We start from the raw sequence: 20,278 nt of genomic DNA, 5'->3' as shown, positions 1-20,278 counted from the left end.
TTAATTCACTTTCCAAAACGATCAAAAGGTGAAAGGACTCAATAAGAACAATAATTTCATTAATATAAACTTTCATATGGACATGTGATGAATTTTGAGCTCCATTGTTTGGACCATGACAAGTTTTGATCTCATTTCAACTGAACCCAATGTGAACCACTTAGTAGTATCTGCAAGCAACAATAGGAATCAAATCTAGAAGTTTTAAAATATTCTTTATCAATATTTTTTTTTTGCTTCTAAGACATCATGTGCAACCGGTATCAATTCAAGAATCCATTTTATGGAGGCTCAATAGTTCTTTCTTCATGGCTTGTTTTCTAATAGTATCATGTTGGAGTCTTCTTTCTTTTTGTTTGTGGCATTGTAAGGTCAACAAAGGTTGGACTAGCCACTGCAACTCCTATAGCATGCAACCCATTGTCAACCTATGCAACTGTTCCAATTATTACAGAGGTGAATGGTGACGCTACAAATGTTGCAGGGCTTCCTTTTTCAAGGGAGTATTCCCCATTGAGTATTCAATTATGGTATCTAGAAATTCAATTGCCTTGCAAAATTTGCTTCCCAAGGGGCTTACTGAAATTATATTAAATATTATGTTGTAGCATCTTCCAAATTCAAAAGAAAGAACCTTGGTGTGACTTTCTAGGGAAACTTCTGTAGAAATGATTTCTCCACCAAAGCTTGGAATTATCCTGTCTGATGCAATATATGTGAGAGATATTGAGGACCCACCAGGATTCATAAAAGAATAACTCAAGGTTGAAATAACTGCAAAGTACACTGATGTCTCAAGAAGAGGAGGTTTACTGACCTCTAGATCATTTGCAAGTGAGTGCATGAGAATATTAATGCTTCCAAAGTCTTGTTTTATAGACTCTACAACTTTCTGAACTATCCAATTTGAGGCTTCTGCATACCTCGTTTCAAGTTGGTTTCATATATGCTGTGAGCCAAAACCCATGTGTCAACAATAATTTCTGCATCAGTAACAACAAGGGACTTTGCTATGGCTCAACCATATCCATTATCATCTGCTATCAAACAACAAATGCTCCTTTTCCTAAGAGCACCCACTTCCCATTATGAGATGCTTCTAATGGTGATCAACCCTTTGATCTTGCTGTAGCTTCATCTAAACAACGGACATGCAAAAGACACACTTGAGAAATATTTTGACAATTCCTTAGAAACTTAATTTCTTTAATCTATTTAAAAAAAACAGACGGGTAGTATTGAAACGTTCTTTTGCAAAAAAAATGAACGAAAAATGCCATAAACCCTAATGTCAAGGGTGAATCAAGACAGATGAACATAAGTAGTTTTTCCCATGGAGATACTAGCACTTGTAAAATCAATGACAAGATCCTAACCATTGCAATTGACAAGGATATCCATTAATACCTTGAAAAGCACAGCGGGACCCAAAATTTAGATATACATATTAAGATTTTTGGGTGTTGTTGTAGTGGCTATAACAATTTATTAACTGAAACTACAAAACCATTGGCAAAACCACCATATACCACAAAATCATTCAAGACAAAAATTGTGTGCTACAAACTACCAAAAACCCCCAATTTTTTTTTATCAAGGGCACTGCCCCTGAACCCCACATGGGTGGAATCCCAAGTAAGAGGTGAGCTCTCCAAGAATTGCCCCTTTTTAGTGTAAATAAAAATAAAGACAAATTTAAATTTTCAATTTTAAATAAATTCTTTAATTATACATTGTAAATAATTCTTAGTCTCATTTTTTTATTTATAAAATTGATGAATTTGGAAATTTTAAGCTTTTTGAGTATTTTCATAAAGAAATACATATCCATAATTATTTTGAGTTGCTTTATGCAATATTGGTACGGTATTTTGGAACTCTCGGATATCATTTTAGTTTTCATATATGGTTTTCGAGCATCTGCCTTGATGGAATGGCACTCCTTTTAAAAACCCGGATGCCCGGATATCCCTTTTCAAATTTTCTTACTCTCAGAGTTTGATTATTTCATTGATTTCTAATTATTTCGAAAAGTTTTAAATTTTTTTTTGTTTGTATCTGAAACTGGAGAACAAAACATTGTTGTTCATTAGTTCCACCCCTGCACTCCCGGATGCCCAGATCACTCGATTAAGTGATGTATTTTTCTTTATTTATTTACACAAATTCTCATTTTATTAGACTCCCGGATGCCCAGATCACTGGATTAAGTGGTGTATTTTTCTTTATTTTTATTTACACAAATTTTCATTTTATTAGACTCCCGGTTGCCCAGATCACTGGATTAAGTGATATATTTTTCTTTATTTACACAAATTTTCGTTTTATTAGTTTTCCATTTTCAATAAAATTATTCGGTATCCGGGATATACAAAATGTCTCTACTTTTAAACATCCAGACACCAAGATTTTTGGATGTTATGATGATTGAATAAAAATTTTATTTTTTTGCAAATCAGTATATATATATATATATATATATATATATATATATTTTCTTCTTTAGAAAACACATATCAATATGGTGTTCACTTTTGTACATCTGTATACCATGATAACCGGATGATGCATTTTGTTCATTTTAAACTTAGCTTTTTCCATGTAGTTTTAAAATATTTTTTAAATAAATTCGAAAAGTTTTTCAAAAAGCTAGCTGTATCGAGCGCAAATAAAAGAAGACAAAGGGTAAACATGTTACAATTCCAAATAACTAGATTCTCAAATATGCATCCTGAAAAGACAATAAGGAAGGAAATAAATTCAAACGTGATGGGCATTACGGATTATTCAGGTGCCAAGGATTTTTGTACTTGGCCATTTTTTCGGGAAACATTGCGTGTTATTATAAAAGCTCATAGAAAATTGTTCTTTGTAAAGAAAGCTTTGCTGCTTCTGTATTGGAGAAATAGTTAGAATTTATAAAGGAATTTTGTTTGCGGAAGGATATCAATATTTTGGTAAGTATTTTTTTGGGTGTTTTTTTTGGACATCAGTACTGGTTCAAAATATTTATTTTCCTTTGCATAAGTGTAATGGGTAGAAAAGGAAAATCCAAAGAAATAAAGCTTATTATTTATAATATCAAGGCTAAGTTGAAATTAATAGAACCAAAAGCTTAATTTTATAAGGAAAAATCTATAATTCAACTTTCTTTTTAGATACCACATACAACACCAAATCCGTAGGAATTATGTCTTAGGAGGAAATGTATGAATTTTTCCAGAATGATGGTTGGAGAAATCCCAAAGGAAGTGGCTTAGAAGAAGACTCCAACTCAGATTCAGATAATTTCATATAAATCAAGAGAATAAAGTTGTATAAGGTTGCAACCATGCCTACCATGCTTCCTTATTATGATATGGTATGTTGGATTATCTCTCACACTCATGTTAACACTTGCTCAATTGTAAATAGCTCCAATAAAGTTATGGCTTCATGGAGGCCTTGAGTTTTATGGCAAGTGTATAAATTGAACCCTCCTAACATTTTCCTTGATAAATAGGTTATACCCAATTAAACTATTCAAGAATCCTCAAGCATTTCAAGTTAGAATGGGTTCCCTTGTTCCATGGAATCACGAATCAATCTAAGATATTTAATTGGGTAGATATATTGTCTCAAAATCTATCAAGATGCTATTAAGCTATCACATTCATCTCCACCAGGGTTTGGACCAAGTTTTTACATGTAAGCGTATTCAATGGATGTTGTAGTACTTAGCCTTTGTTCCCTTTCTGTTATTGAAATGGTATTGCTCTTTTAGTACTCAAGCTATTCATTAGTATTTTTCTATTCTCCGGGATAGTCAATACAAAAACCATTTTTATGATATTTGTGACAATATAATGTTGTCTTTCCATCAAATCCTTTTTGGAAAGTCTCCTCCTAGAATCAATAGAGAAGTTCAATCAACATTATAAGGCTTAAGAGTCTAGCTTATGGAAGAGGTTTTTTCTTATTTTAGGTTGGCTGGATGTGAGGTTGGTCCTCATGTGTTTCCTAGATTCATTCTTGAGAGGATTATTGTGAGATAAATAACCTATCCGATAACTCTTCATGGCATCAAAAAATTACTGCATAAAAATTGAAATAGATTGTGGCCAAATTTTTCTATCAAGATTGGCTACCAAACTCTTAAAGATAGAGGTCATGTAGTGATTGATGCAAATGGAAATCAAGAGGTTTGGTTACATTTTATTACTTTCTACAGTTATGATCCACATGATATTGTTAATGTACATCTCAATTAAGTGATGTACTCTAAAATTTATGTGCATCAAGAACCATTATTTGATTCCTTTTTCATTTTTTTTATTATTTTTATCAAGTTTTAGTCAAACTATTTTCCCAAATGAGCCAAGACGAGAGAGACATTTTCCATACTTTCAGGGAAAATTGACACTTGTTTTTCCTTGACCAAAGGAGAAAGGCCTCTAGTGTTCCTATTTCTAAGATACAAATGAGCTAAGGTATCTGCATATCCTTCACTGATAGTGTTAATGAGCCTAAGGAAATTGAAAGTTCACAAGCTCAATAAGGAAGAAAAGCTCGACAAATTGATCACACAAAACCCATTCAACAAAAAAATGTTTCAATTCAAAAGTAGCAAGATAGAAAAAAGAAGAACTAGAACCTAAAGGAAAGAAACAACAATAACAATAACCACAAATGAGCAAAGGTATGTGCATCACGAACCATTATTTGATTCTTTTTTCAAAAATGATTATTTTTTATCAAGTTTTAGTCAAATTATTTTCCTAGATGAGCCAAGATGAGAGAGAAAGTTTTCATACTTTTAGGGATAATTGACACTTGTTTTTCCTTAACCAAAGGAGTAAGGCCTCCAGTGTTCCTATTTCTAAGCTGCAAATGAGTAAAGGTATCTTCCTATCCTTCACTGATAGTGCTAATGAGCCTAAGGAAATTGAAAGTTCACAAGATCAATACGAAACAAAAGCTTGACAACTTGATCATACAAAACCCATTCAACAAAAAAGTGTTTCAATTCCAAAGTAGCAAGAGGGAAAATAAAAACAAGAAATAGAACCTAAAGGAAAGAAACAACAACAACAATAACTACAATAGGAGTAGGAGGAACAAGAAAAACAAGATGAATCTCTATTTCAGTATCAAAGTCAAGAAAAGTAGGACATTGTTCAAAAGGAGAGAAGAACAACAATAAAGGAGTCATCAAAGAAAACATAATTTTTTTTAATATGATAGAAAAGCTTGACGAAAAGACAAAATAAATACCAAGTAATGTTGATCAATCAAATATTCAATAGATGGGCCAAGCACAAGAAATTTCTCAAAGTCCAATTCGCTCTTCCCAAATGACTAAGGTAATATCTCCATGAATCATCAGGACTCCTCTGACAACTAGTACTGCAAACTTTTCTTCTCTTTTCATGAATATTGATGAATTATAGGCAGTTAAAGAGACAATAGTGTCTCTAACAAATTAATTTTCTAGTCCCGAGACAATAGATGTTGTGAAGAGATAAAGAAAGATAAAACTTAATCCTTCCATGATAGAAATATCATCAACATTGACATGGAAAATAACAGGTGATCATAAAGGCAGGGCTATGGAGACATCATCAACCCTTGGTTTTTTCTCTTCAACTAATCAATGGTCAGTCGGTGAATTATTTGAAGAATTAGACAAATTTTATAACTAAATTAATGAGTTGGATGTTGAACTTAAAAAAAAAACAAGTCCACCTAAAATAAGGAATCATAATCCCATTCCACCATGTAACGAGAAGGATTTTTCATAGCTATGGCATACATTGAGGAAAGGCATAGAAATGAAAAAATTCAATTAAAGGAGTAGTTTAGAAAGGAATTTCTTGAAACTAATACAAAATATGCTAAAATATTAGAAGATATGAGGCAAGTTAATACAAGAGAAATTGAAATATTAAAAGAGGAATTTGATATTGATGCTCAAACAATTTCTACAACATTTCAAGCTTGTATTAATTCTTAGGAAGAATAATTAGAGCAACTCAAGAATGAACCTATGGAGGTAAAGATGTTTGAAGATCAAGCTAGTGTTGTTAATGATCAACTCAAGCAATTCGAGTTGTAATTCTTCAAACATATTAACAAAACTTATAATTTATATGACAACTTGCTAACTTTTAAAAATCAGGTTGGTGATTAGATGTTGGATGATAGCATAATATTAGACCAATTTGATAAAGTTATCATGTGGGAAACTAAATAAAAAATTGAATTTTTGGTAAAATTTCCAAGGAAGAGAAGAAATGGTGTAGATATCCTTAAATCAAAGAAAATATGATTTCTACACCATTGAAGAATGGATCACAAAGTCTTATGATTGATGCGCTTCAATATGGGACAATGCATTAGATGGGATTGAGGAATTCAATATGCCTCATATTAAGGGAATTAAGGAGGTGCTTCCTTTCAATATTTGCACTCAATAAATTAATGATAAGAGAGAGGCCAATAATAGTGAAATTCATCAAATTAGTAGCAAAGAAATTAATAAATTCCTTCAGTTTCCATACGAGTGTATGAAATCAATTTCATTTCTTTTTCTAAGTATAGATGAAAGAAGAGATATATTATTAAGCGTATGAGTCAGTGCCAGATTGGTCTGTAAAACAACATCCCATCTAATTACCTTAGATATTTGATAGATACAACGGGTGGGCCAAATAACTTAAGGAGAAAGAAAGGGAATCAATTCCCTTATAGCCAATGGAAGATTCATGACAATTTCCTCAACAGATAGAGGAATACTAGCATTAGATGGAGTGAAAGTCAAGTCTTTTTTAAGACAACGAGAAATCCAATTGCTTTTAATGTGCAAGAAAATAATCATGCAAAAGTCAAAGGATTTTCTATTTTTAGAAAACAAATGGATATATTTTATTTTATTTTTGTTATTTATACAACCCTCTTTTTTGGAGAAGGGGTTGGAAATTATTGTACTGCAATTAGAATTGATATTTTGGTTAGAAGTGAATTTGGGAGTCAATTTGGAAAATTTATGTGCATGGTGTACGATATGTGTTATAATTGTGTTATATGTAGCCATGTTCTCCATTTTTACATGCTTTCATTAATTTAAATACTTCCCCAAGTTGAGTATTAGAATGTGTTTTCCTTTTATTTTGAAATGAAATGTGAAAATGTTTTGTTGAGTTATTCAAAGTACTTTAGATTAATTTTGAGTCTTTAAATATATCAAATTTCATTATTAGATATTCACCTATTAGTTCTGAGACGTGCTTTCACTTTTGAGATAATTTTATTTTCTATAAAGCAGATTAAATATTGCATAAATAAACCTCAAAAAACATAAAAAAATATATAGTTTGTTAAAACTATCTCACCGGAGCACACATTTCTCACACAATTGATTGGGCCCACATATTAGTCAGAAAGGTTACTACCCCAAAAAACTATAGAACTCTTAAAGGCCTACATTTCACTAATATTTCCCTTTTCATTGTTGATTGGATAACAAAATCCCATCTAAAACACTAATGATTTGTACAGATTAGGTGATATTTACTTCCAAACATTTTAGGTCATATATTTTCCCTAGTTTAAATTAGTTTTATCATATTGGTTGTTAATCTTCTGGATTTTAACTGTGTATAGATTATGGATAGTCCAATGTTTCGAGTGGAATTTGAACCCATAATTAAGGACAAAAGAAAATATAGATGAATAGTTAAATTCCAAAAGATTGACAACCAATATGATGAATAGTTGTGGAAAGATACACAATTAGTTTTATCATTTTTTGGTTAGATTAGTACAGGCAACTAAGCATATATTCTGGTGAGTATCACTACATAAAACGAATAGGGGTCTAATTAGGGCCTTGAGTAGGTAATATATCCCCTGTTTCCAGGTGGATTTCCTTCGCATATTAACACCCTCTTGTGACCTCCTCACTGCACATGGTGTAATGCATAATGCATGCAGATAATTGTGTAAGGAATATAAGACACACCCAAAATTCTATTGCTTGTTATTTTTTTTGCACACATGTGGTCACAAGGAGTACATAATCAACAATCTAGGGAAATAATGCTCATTGTTTCTATATACCAAGACAAATGTTCATTGATCACATATTTTGTTAATGAATCTACAACTTTCTTCAAAATTTCCACCTGCACTAGCAAAACCTTATTTTCTTCAACCATATTCCTCACAAAGTGATATTGAACATCAATATGCTTTGTCTTAGAATGATATGCTTGGTTATTTGCCAGGAAAATTGCACTATGGCTGTCACAATCTATCCTCACAACTCACTGTACCAACCCAATACATGAACACAATCTCTACAACTATATTGCTTACTTGCTTGCATGAGTGGATACCATGTATTCAACTTCTATAGTTAACGGTGCCATTGTAGACTATCTCATGATCATCCAATTAATCTCTCCTCCAAATAGATTAAATGTGTACCCACTTGTAGATATGCTATGATCCAAATATCAAACCCAATTTGTATTAATAAAACCATGTATGTCCAACACTGTATCCAAACCATATCTTCCTTAGCAACATAATCCAAACCAATAGTGCCATGGAAATACCTAAAAACCCCATTTATTGTTGTATAATGCTCCTTCCCTAGTTTTGAATACACTTCTTAACACACCCATTGCATGTGCAATGTTCAATCTAGTATAGACCATTGCATACATTAAACTTCCAACTGCACTAGAATATGGAACAACAATCCTCTTCCTATTACTATGTCTTGGGACACTTCTATGAAAATAGTGTTACACCTATAGGAATAGGGTCCTTTACTAGTTCACAGTGTTGCACATTAAACCTATACAAAATTGTGTCGACATATGTCCTCTGATTTAACTAGAGTTCCTTGTTTGCATGATCTCGCTTAATTTGCATGTCCAAAATGAATTTTGTAGTAGTAAGATACTTCATGTGAAATTTAGAAGGAAACTAAGTTTTCACTATTTAGATGATTTCCTGGTCATTTCCAATCAACAACATATCATCCACATACAACACCAAATAAATAAGACAAACACCAACTAAATTGAAAACCACATAGTGATCCACTTTACTCCTTGTGAAACCAAGTCCCAATATATAAGTATCAAATATTTGATACCACATCCTTGATGGTTGCTTTAACTCATACCATAGGAATTTTCAACATACATACCATGTTAGGTCCCTATAATACTAGTGTAGCCCCTATATTGTTATTGATGTGCCCCATAGAAGCCCACTATTGTTATTGTTGTGCCCTTACATTATTATTTTTATGTAAGCCCTAATTATATTTTGACCCTTTATACTCCCATATATAAGAAGGAGGTCTTGTCATTTGAATCGTCCTATAATTATTCATTTATGTGACATAAAGGGAGGTTTCTTGCTCTAAGAGGATTATTATCTAATTGTTGATCTACCATTTCTTTGTTTCTGTGCTATTTTGATCTGGATACATAACAATTGGTATCAAAGCTCTTGATCTTAGGGTTTTACTGCTTCAAAAGGTTCATCATGAAATTTTCGCTATAATTTATTCAAATTTTTTTTGTTTCCTAAAATTTTTAGATCGTGAAATTGAGGAAAAATCTTAATGAACATCTGGTTATGGTCCTAAGAAGTTATGGTTTCTGTATACTTTAGAATTTAGTCTCAAACATGCGTCTCGAGGAAAATAGTCATAACTTTCCCCTCGAGCATCAAATTTGAATTCTGTATAAAATGAAGTGATTAAAATTTCATGGACTATAGTTTTTTGGGTATGAGTTTTAGGTCTGAAGGTTAAAACAATGACACATGACAATCTATATAAGATTGTTATGCTGAACCAATCCATAATTAGGGCATCATGGGAGATTTGGAATAACTTTATCTTGAAGAATCAAATATAGATCTAACTTGTGGGGTTGGAAAAAATAAAATGAGAGATACTTCAGTAAGGAATTTAATACCTTGGGATGTTGAAATCACAAAGATACAATAGTTTCAAGGTTAGTCAGATCAACAAGCTCAAAATCAAGCTCTTAAAAGGTATGTATTCTTAAATTTTCATAACTTTTGTTTGAAAAAATAGTTTGAAGTGATTCAAAGGGCACAGTGAAGCAAGATATAATTATTTTTTTCTATGATGACTCCCAAATAAATAAAAAAAGTTACACCCATTAAGCCCTTAGAAATCTCTATTATGGCGCATGAAGAAGAGGAAGAAATGCAATATGGTGTATAAAAATTACGGGACCATGTGAAACGAATTCCACTCCCATAAAAGGTACCAAAAATGAAATGGAAGCTAAGATGGATGGTATAAAAGTAGACATGGAAGGTTTGGAAAAAATTCTACAATAAAGCCTTCCTAGTGGTGATAAGGTACGCCCTGAAACTCATGATGAGAACAAAAGGTATGTGAATCATGATTTTAGAGACTTTAACTTTGGGTTGAACACCAAATATATTCCAAACGTCGCTATAAGGAATTTTCGTGGGAAGGATCCAATAACATGGATACTACAGATGGAGCAGTTCTTTGATACACACTATGTGCATCACACACAAAAGGTACACATTGCATCTTTATATTTAGAACCAAATAGGTTTATGTGGTATTGATGGATTTATTCTCATAAATCATTTTTCACTTGGGAAATTTTTACAGAGGAATTGATCGCACATTATGAGGATACAAATAGTAATACATTCTTTAGCCAATTAATAAATCTCAAACAAAAGGGTTCAATTGAAGAGCATATTCAGGACTTCCAATGATTGAATATCAAGGTAACTAGTATTCCAGAGGAGCATCTGATTGATGTGTTCATAGAGAATTTAAAGGATAACATCCAACATGAGGTTCACCTTTGGGAACCTAATTCATTAGAGAATTAATTCAGGATGGAAAGAAAAGTTGAAAGCATAATTATGGAAACAAGGAGATCTATCATTGAAAACTATAAATATGGAAGTGTTTTTGATCCTAACATCCCACATCCTACAAGGTTGACACCACAACAACTGGAGGAAAAAAGAGCAAAAGGGATTGGTTACAATTATGATAGAAAATAAACTAAAGATCATAAGTGTGCTAAGAAGAAATTATTCAACATAGATTGTGAATAGAAGGTACAAAAGGAACAATAAACATCAAAAGAATAAGAAATACACTAGGAACCAACCCCAGGGGTTGAAAAAGAAGAAATGAATCCTTGATAAAATGGACTCTAGAGGACTTGTAGATGTATTTTCTCCCAAGCCGATTCTAACCTGGTTAAACAATCGAGAAAGGGATGGGGGGGTTGTGAAAAGGTCGGACCATGTTTTAATATCTAAGAATACGCTTAATTTAATTGGTCAAATAAAGCAATGGATGGTGATTGGAGGCAAATTAGATCATTTCCCAATCCTTCTTGATATGGATATTTCCCCCAAATCAACTTTCTACCTTCAAATTAAACCCCCACTAATTTGAATATCAATTTTTGATAAGATTAAATCAACTTGGTGACCCTTTGATCTTGATTCTAGGGAATCCCCCCAATCTAGTTTCAAAAAAACCTCAAGACTGCTAAAGAAGTTATATCAAAATGGGAAAAAAGAAAAAGGAACAGGATAATTAGGCCTTGTTGAATATTGAACATCACCTGTAGGATCTATTGGAAAATGAAAATCCTACCTCTCTTCATCCCTCTATCATTGATACTATAAGTCTACTATAAAAGGAAAGGAAGTCCCTTGGATAAAGAAAAGGAGTGGAGGATGAGAAGTCGAGCACTTTGGATTTAATCTAGGGATGAAAACACCAAGTATTTTCATTGGATCACAAATGCTAAGAAATTCACAAACTCAATTTGGGATATCTCAAAACTGGATTGTCAAAAACTTAACACTTTCTGTAAAATCATAGAGGAAGGGTGTAACTATTTCAAAAACCTTTTAAGTAAAGACCAGGGTGCAAACTATTGAAAAAACTATACAAATTGCTAGCCTTTTTCTTAAATTTGATGATGATGAAGGGAATCAATCTATTTTGGAGAAGGTCACTAGCAAAGGAAATAGAAAGGTTTTTGCACATTTTTTAGAAGGACAAGAGCCCTCGGCTTGATGTTTTATCTATTGAATTATATACTCACTATTATGATCTCATTAGTAAAGGCCTACTTGGGGTTCTAGAATTCTAAAATATACACGTGAAAATAACTGACTTACCACAGTATTAAATGCATTCAGATGCTCTGTCACTGAGCCTCCATGTTTCGTCCTCAGGTTATATAGCTTTTTCCGCAGGAATAGTTTATTCACCAGAGACTTAGATTGGTGCAAAGTCCCTAACTTTTCCCACAAATCCTTTTCCGTAGCTTCCCCTGATACATTCAACAATATTAAATCTGAGACACACAATCGTATTGTGCTCTTTGCCTTTTGATCCAACTTTTTCCATTCTTCATCAAACACTGTTGTTGGTTTAGTACCCAGATCTACTGTGATCCACTGATCTTTATCCACCCTCAGATCCTCCATCTTGAGTTTCCACAACTCAAAACTCTGACAATCAAATTTGTCGATCTCTATCTTTCCATTTCTCGCCATCTTCTTTCACCACTAGAATCGATCTCGTAGATCTCCCACTTAATATGGTCTACCATAGGCCTGAGAGAAACCCCTTAGCAACAAAGGTGTCCCCTTGAAGCCAAAAAAACTATCACACCAAATGTAGGTTTTAACCCCATACAAAAATTACCTGCATACGAATTCTAAAACACAAAAAATAAACAATGCAAGATAATAACACATAAAGCACATATACACAGAAATTTTCCCCTGGATCCCAAATTTGGGACTACTAGATTGATTTTTCATTATTATTCCGTTCAATGTTACAATACATATTTATACATGATGAAGCATCCAATACCATGGATCAAAAACCATCGCATCAAAAACCACAGACCGAAAACCATTGCATCCAAAACCATGGACCGAAAACCATCGTGTCCAAACCCATGTGTGAAAACCATGCACAAAACCATAGGTAGGTCCGCCCAACCTAATATAGGGTCCACAAAAAAAAATTCCCCAGGACACTTCCCCAAACCTTGTAAAGGGGGGTTACCCGCCACCCTCAAACCCCCTATGGCCCCCCCCATTGCGTAATCGTCACAATGACGGGGGGGCTCCACCCCCCCCCCCCCCCCCCCAACCCCCCGGTTAACTACGTGGGCTAGTCGTGGAAAGGATATAACACAACCCAACATTCTCCCGCTTGTTGTTTTGTTTTCACAGGGGGCCACAGGAGAGCTTAGTCATTTATCCAACCTTGCAATGCCCATTATTTCTGTACACCAAGAGAACTTCTCAGAGCTCACAGATTTTATTAATGCATCTGCAGTATTCTTCAAAGTTTCCACCTTTACCAGCAACACCTTTTTGTCTTCTATCATATCCCTCACAAAGTGATACTGAACATCAATATGCTTTGTCTTTGAATGATAAGCAGGGTTCTTTGCCAAGAAAATTGCACTTTTGTTGTCACAGTCTATTCTTATAGCTCCCTATACTAACCCCATACTTGAACATAATATTTGCAACCAAACTGCTTCCTTGCTTGCATGAGTGGCTACCATGTATTCTGCCTCTATAATTGATAGTGCCACTACAGATTGTTTCTTACTCATCCAACTAACTGCACCTCCAAATAGGTTAAACACATACCCACTTGTGGATCTTATTTGATCCAGATCTCCAGCCCAGTCTGCATCAACAAAGCCACGAATATCCAACACTCTGTCAAATCCTAGTCTTCCTTGGTAGCACAAGCCATAATCACTAGTGCCACGCAAATACTTGAAAATCCGCTTCATTGTTGTCCAGTGCTCCTTCCCTGGCTTTGACATAAACCTGCTCAATACTCCCACTGCATGTGCAATGTCTGGTCTAGTACATACCATTGCATACATCAGGATACCAACTACACTTGCATATGGAACAGGGGACATGTCCTCTTCCTCTTCTTATGCCTTGGGACACTGTTCAACAGATAACTTTACACCTACAGGAATAGTAACCTTCACCGGTTTACTATCCTTCATATTAAACCTTTGCAATATTGTCTCAACATACTTCCTCTGATTTAACCAGAGCTTCCTCTTTGCCTAATATCTTTTAATTTCCATGACCAAAATATAGCTTGCAACACCAAGACCTTTCATGTCGAATTTGGAGGAAAATTGGGTCTTCAAATCCTAGATAATTTCTTTGTCATTTCCAACTAGCAACATATCATCCACATACAAGACCAGATAAATAACACAGTCACCAATTAATTTAAAATACACACAGTGATCTTATTTGCTTCCGGTGAAGCCAAGTCCCCGTATAAATGTATCAAATTTTTGATACCACATCCTTGGTGAATGTTTTAACCCATACAGAGACTTCTTTAACTTGCATACCAGTTCTTTCTTACCCTTCACCGCAAAGCCTTCAGGGTGCTTCGTGTATATCTCCTCTTCCCCCCTATGACCCCACCACTACGCAATCAAAGCAACGAAGGGGGGGCTTTGCCCTCCTCTAACCCCCCGGTTAATTACATGGGCTAGTCGTGGAAAGAATATAACACAACCCAAAATTTTGGAGAAGGCCACTAGCAAGGAATTAGAAATGTTTTTGCACAGTTTCTAGAAGGACAAGAGCCCTCAGCTTGATGTCCTATATATTGAATTATATACTCACTATTATGATTTCATTAGTAAAGGCATACTTGGGGTTGTAGAATTCTAAAGTATACATGGGAAAATTATTTGCCATTTTAATACCACTTTCATTTCTCTCATCCCAAAATCTAAAAATCCTTCCTCCTTTGAGCATTTTCGCTCTATTTCACTCTATAGTATAATCTACAAAATCATATATAAAATTAATACAGGAAGGATAAAACAATTACTGCCTAATCATATTTCTTTGGAGTAATTTGGATTTATAGAAGGAAGTTAGATCCATGAAGCCATGGGATTGGCTTAAGAAAGTTTTGTATATCAAAAAGTTCAAAGGCGTCATCTATAAGGTTGATCTCTCAAAATATTTTGACAAAGTTTGATGCATATACATCAAGCTTCTTCTACTTCACTTGGACTTGCACTAGAAGTTTGTTGATTATATTTATAGCTACATCAACATAACCTCCCTTTCCATCCTCATAAATGGATTTTCTTTTGCTCTCCCACCAGAAAAAAAAAGTATCAAGCAGGGTTGTCCCCTCCCTACCCTCTTTTTTCTTCTTGTATTTAAGGGTTTAATAAAATATATTATAAATTAAAAGAAACATCATCTCATCTCAATATCTCCATTCATTCTCCATATCACATTTTCTATTCATGGACAATATCCTAATTTTCTTGAACGAAGACCTAAGAATTGTGAGGCTATTAAAGAAACTTTTGTCACATTCTCTATTTCTTCAGGAATGAAAACCAATCAAGGAAAATATACCTTGTTTGCAAATGAATTTGATTATGAGGATAAGGTTTAAGTTAGAAAAAATCTTGTAAAATCTACAAAACGTTTGGGAGCCCTCTTCAAATATCTGGGAGAGTCACAAACAACTAAGTTGCATTGTTCACTCTAAAGCTCTTGATGCAACTTTCCCTATTAAAAAACATCACTTATTTTAACATTTCTAGAGACTCCAAGATTGTTATTGACTCAATGAAGGGGACTACTAAACACAAAAACTATAATTTTCTTCCTATATACCAAAGAATTATTTCTACAATCATTTATTTTAATTCTATCTCATTTGATCATATCTACAGATGTAGGAACAACCAAGCAAATGAACAGTCTAAGTGTGGATTTAAAATGGACCAAAGTAGCTAGAAGATCACAAAAGTTAAAGAATATGGCATCAAATAATCTTCTCTCAACCCTTGGGATTGATCACAAATTCACTATTGTTTTTATGTACCTTTCATACACTCTATGATACTAGATCCTTATTATGATCATCACTCTGAGATTTTCTGATAGACTTTATTTGACGTCTGATCAAATGGTGTTTTTTTTTATTATTTATTTTTTTATTATTTTATTTTATTTAATTTTTTTTTAAGGTAACTAGTTGATAATTTTGATAGGTAGAAGATATATAACTGACATTAGGGTATTTTTTAAGGATTTAAATATTATGTTATGTATAGTATTATTGGTGATTATTTTAACTTAAAAATTCATGCATATAGAATGTAGGAAAATTGTCAACAAAAAACATGTAATTTACATTTAAAATTGATAAATATTTGGCGAATTTCATCCATTTAATCATATATATGTAAAAAATAGGCGAATTGTTTACCAAACTGGTGAATACTTTTTTAGGAAAATGTCCCAAAAAAACCAATTTGTGAAATTTCCCCCCTAAATGTTTCCCTGACTGACATTTATAAATCAGTAATATTTTGGGCACAATGTCTTAGGAATGTGACTTTATGCACACCAGATGTTTGAAAATAATCCTTCAAGGCAAGTATTGTAAAGAGTTTTAGCTTGTGGATCCTCCTTGCTGCTAAAGGGAGCATTGTCTGGGATATGACCATTGGAATTCCTCGGCATGTACAAATGTAATATTATTTTATACGAATAATATTACAAATTTTTTCCCTGGAAAAAAAGAAAGTGATCTGTAAACATCAACAATAGATATTACTATAATTGGGAAAAATATAAATCCTTAACACCTCCTTTTTTGTTGAATTTTGAGATATTAATTAGAACATTCATATTTTCTTGGTTGACTTTGAAGAACCATCAAATGCTATGCCCTACACTATATGTAAGAAGTTGAAGGAAACATTGACTAAATTTCCAATGCACATCATTCAACTCTATAGATCATAAGTGAAAGTAATTGGTGAGTTAAAAGATGTTCTAATTAGGGTAGTGTCAAATCTAAATGTTCACCAGGTCATTGACATAGTTGTGGTTAGCTGTAGCCACTCCACGCCACATTTTCCTGCTTTTACTAGCTCTCTAGGATAAACATGAGATGAGAGTTATTATGACACAACCCAAAATCCAAGTTCCAATTATGGAAGTGGGGTATAGAAACTATAAACATACTACAACCTCCTAGGAGCACCACATCCCCCAGATACTAGAAAACATCTTTTAATGACCTTGCCCTAGGCTAGAACTAAGTTTTTCCTGATCCTACATCCCAATCACATGCATTCCAAGATGTGCATGTAGTTGGAAATCTCCAGTCGCATGCACATTCCTTTCTCTGTGCAATTGCAGCTGATATCTCCTAATTCAGAGGGTGTAGATAGAAACCTAGTTCCATATTTTTGGGCTAGTCTTTAGGCCAATTACCTAGATCTACCGAGATCCTTCCTTAACTCTGTCAACAAGGTCTATGTGTATGTATACTTAATTATAGGCTCTACTATTGCTCCAAACTTGGAAAATACATGATGATCATTTTTTAAAACACTTGGTAAACATAACACCTATGAGTCATGAATGCATATCTATACAATAACTCATTAAATTCATCACAGAATCATCCAGAAGGCTTATCACCCTCTCTTGTTAGCTTCTTCAAACACATATTATCTCATGCATTCAAATATATGACCAAGATCCCATCAAACCATGCAACAGAACCATAACAAGAGCATATCACATAATAATAAATACACCATGTTTATAACAATCATTTAACTAGAATGAAACCATGACAAACCAATCATAAAATCAACACAATAACCAATACATGTGCTCATAGATCTCAATAAGAAATAACACATAATAACATATGCATAAAGCCAACCATGTCAGGGACCTCCATGTACCACCTGACCATAGATTGGGACTGAACCAAATCTTTTAGCCCAATGAACCCCATGCCATATTCCAAGCATGAATGTGGGATCACATGGGATAAGCCAAAATAGAACCAACCAGGGCTTCCATAGGCTAAACCGCTTCAACCTTCAACCATAGTGATTTCACCTAAATCGGTCCAGTTTTCACCAAAACCAAACAAGATTGGATGCCTTCGAATTTCTTCACCATACCTAGAGGAATTTTCCTATCTCCACCCATCCATCAATATTTACAATAGAAATCCCATCTCCACCCTTGGGAATTTTCCTGAGACCACCTCAACTAGGATCTGTAATATACCGACCATCCAAAGGTTAACCAAAACAAGGAACCCACTACATCATGACTATCTCGGAAATGGAAAGGCAAGGTTTAAACCACTGTCAATCCAGGAAATTCTCATGATAATGATAGAAAAATAAACAAATAACCAAATGCATGTACCATGCATTCGAATATCAACATGATAAATCACACATGCACATTGTTACCTACAAATATACAACTATTTTCTGTCCTAATTTGTTGTTGTCCAAAATTCCTCTCGTGCTCTGTTGCTTTCCTTGGTTATCCTTTACTTGCTTGTGTCCAAGTTCTCTTTCTCTCCTCTTGGAGTTAAATTATGAAACTAATCAAAAGCTTAGCCAAAGCTTTCAACTATTTCTCAGGTTCCTTTTTATCATTGATGTCTATGTCTCTTCCTTTCCTTTCCTATTTTCTTTCGCTTTCCTTTATTTTCTCTCTAATTTCACTTGCATGCATATTCCTATCCCTTCATCTTCATTTTCTCCTATTTTCCTTTATTCTTTTAATTAATTTTCATTTATTTCCTTTTTCCTTTTTCTAATGCTAATGCCAATTTCCATAGTCAATGTGATGCCTTCCCCTCCATTCATACTGGAATATGTGTCCCATGACCTTGGTTGACTTTTTCATTTTTAAATGGAAATATAACTTGAGGATGTTACAAACCCCTCCACCTTTGGTGAACACTATCCTTGGTGTTATATGACACTTATGACCAACAAAACATATTGCTTATGGAGCTTTATAAACACAACTTGGTGTTGTAAATACATTGACAACTCCTGAAAACATAACAAACATAATGCTTATGGAGATTTATAAACACAACTCGATACAATATATACATATGCACATTTTCCTCAAACAACAAATAAAAGGACATGATGTTTGTATCAATGACAAGGGATTTCAGAGGATCACACCTCCACCCTCAAAAGAAGTACCAAGATTCATCTCCTTCCCAGGAATTCCAGAATCCATTGCTAATATTAAATTTTACCTCCAATATCAAATGCTACAATACTTGCTCTCTTAGTAAACAATTACTAGCTCATTGTCTTGGGGCACACTCGTAATGTGCTTCTGATTCCATCTGGAAATGATATTAACCAAAATAAATTTATTACATGTCCTTCTCTTTTATGATTCCCAATCCATCAGGAAATCTGGTTACCCCCTTCCATGCAATCACTCACCTTCTAAGTTCCCTAAGGTCACTCTTCTTTTCTTCCTAGTCCCTCAAGTAATCTGCCCCTTAGCTAGGTTTCATTGCATCAGAAGGTCCAAATACAAAGGCATATCCCTACCTCAAAACCATCATACCGGTCATAGCATGCTTATGTTAATCAATGGACACTATTGGGTACCACTGTCCCACAATGGCCCTTCCCCTAAAGTATTTACCTACAAACTACTATATGCTCCAATTCCTTTTGCTACTACTCCTAATTCTCTTGCATCCAGTTCCAACCACCCAAACTTGGGAATTTCCATGCTTTCTTATACCAAGCACATAATTTTTCATTAGACTCAAAAGGAATTGTAATAAATTCAAATCATACCTGATTGATAGCTCATCAATAAGGAAACACTTGCAATTCTATTTAATTTCTGTCATAACAAGTCAAATTAGCTCCTTTATCAAATCATCATGTATAAACATATCACATATTGTTAACTCAAAACTCAACCATCATAGATCAGAATTCCATATTATGCTCATAATTTTGAAATTAAAAACTTAAATAAAATATTGATGCTTATATTTAAGCTGGTATTTTCTTCTGCCTTTGTTCTTTTTCCTTTCCATACACACACTTAATCAGTTTCCCAAAATTAGCAAGCACCCAATGTCTTCTCTTCTCTTCCATATGTAATATCAACAATAAGGGCATCTAGAGACTATATTCCCTCCATCCTCAACATAATAAATAAGGGTATCTAGAGACTATACCACCTCTACCCTCAATATCAACAACAAGGGTATCAAGAGACTATACCGCCTCTACCCTCAATATCAACAACAAGGGTATCCAAAGACTATACCACCTCTAGCCTAAATATCAACAAC

At 33.8% G+C, this 20,278-nt stretch overlaps 1 pseudogene; it reads right to left on the bottom strand.

The window, feature by feature from the left end:
- Positions 1-329: 329 nt before the first annotated feature.
- On the bottom strand, positions 330-19,188 carry LOC149168621 (enoyl-[acyl-carrier-protein] reductase [NADH], chloroplastic pseudogene; annotated as a pseudogene).
- Positions 19,189-20,278: the final 1,090 nt, after the last annotated feature.

This window comes from Pinus tabuliformis, chromosome 4_2 (assembly GCF_031772625.1).
Source record: "Pinus tabuliformis cultivar Carrire ecotype Pingquan chromosome 4_2, CPIR1, whole genome shotgun sequence".
NCBI lineage: Eukaryota > Viridiplantae > Streptophyta > Pinopsida > Pinales > Pinaceae > Pinus > Pinus tabuliformis.
Note: the sequence above shows the minus strand (reverse complement) of the source record. Positions and strands in the feature narration are given on the sequence as shown.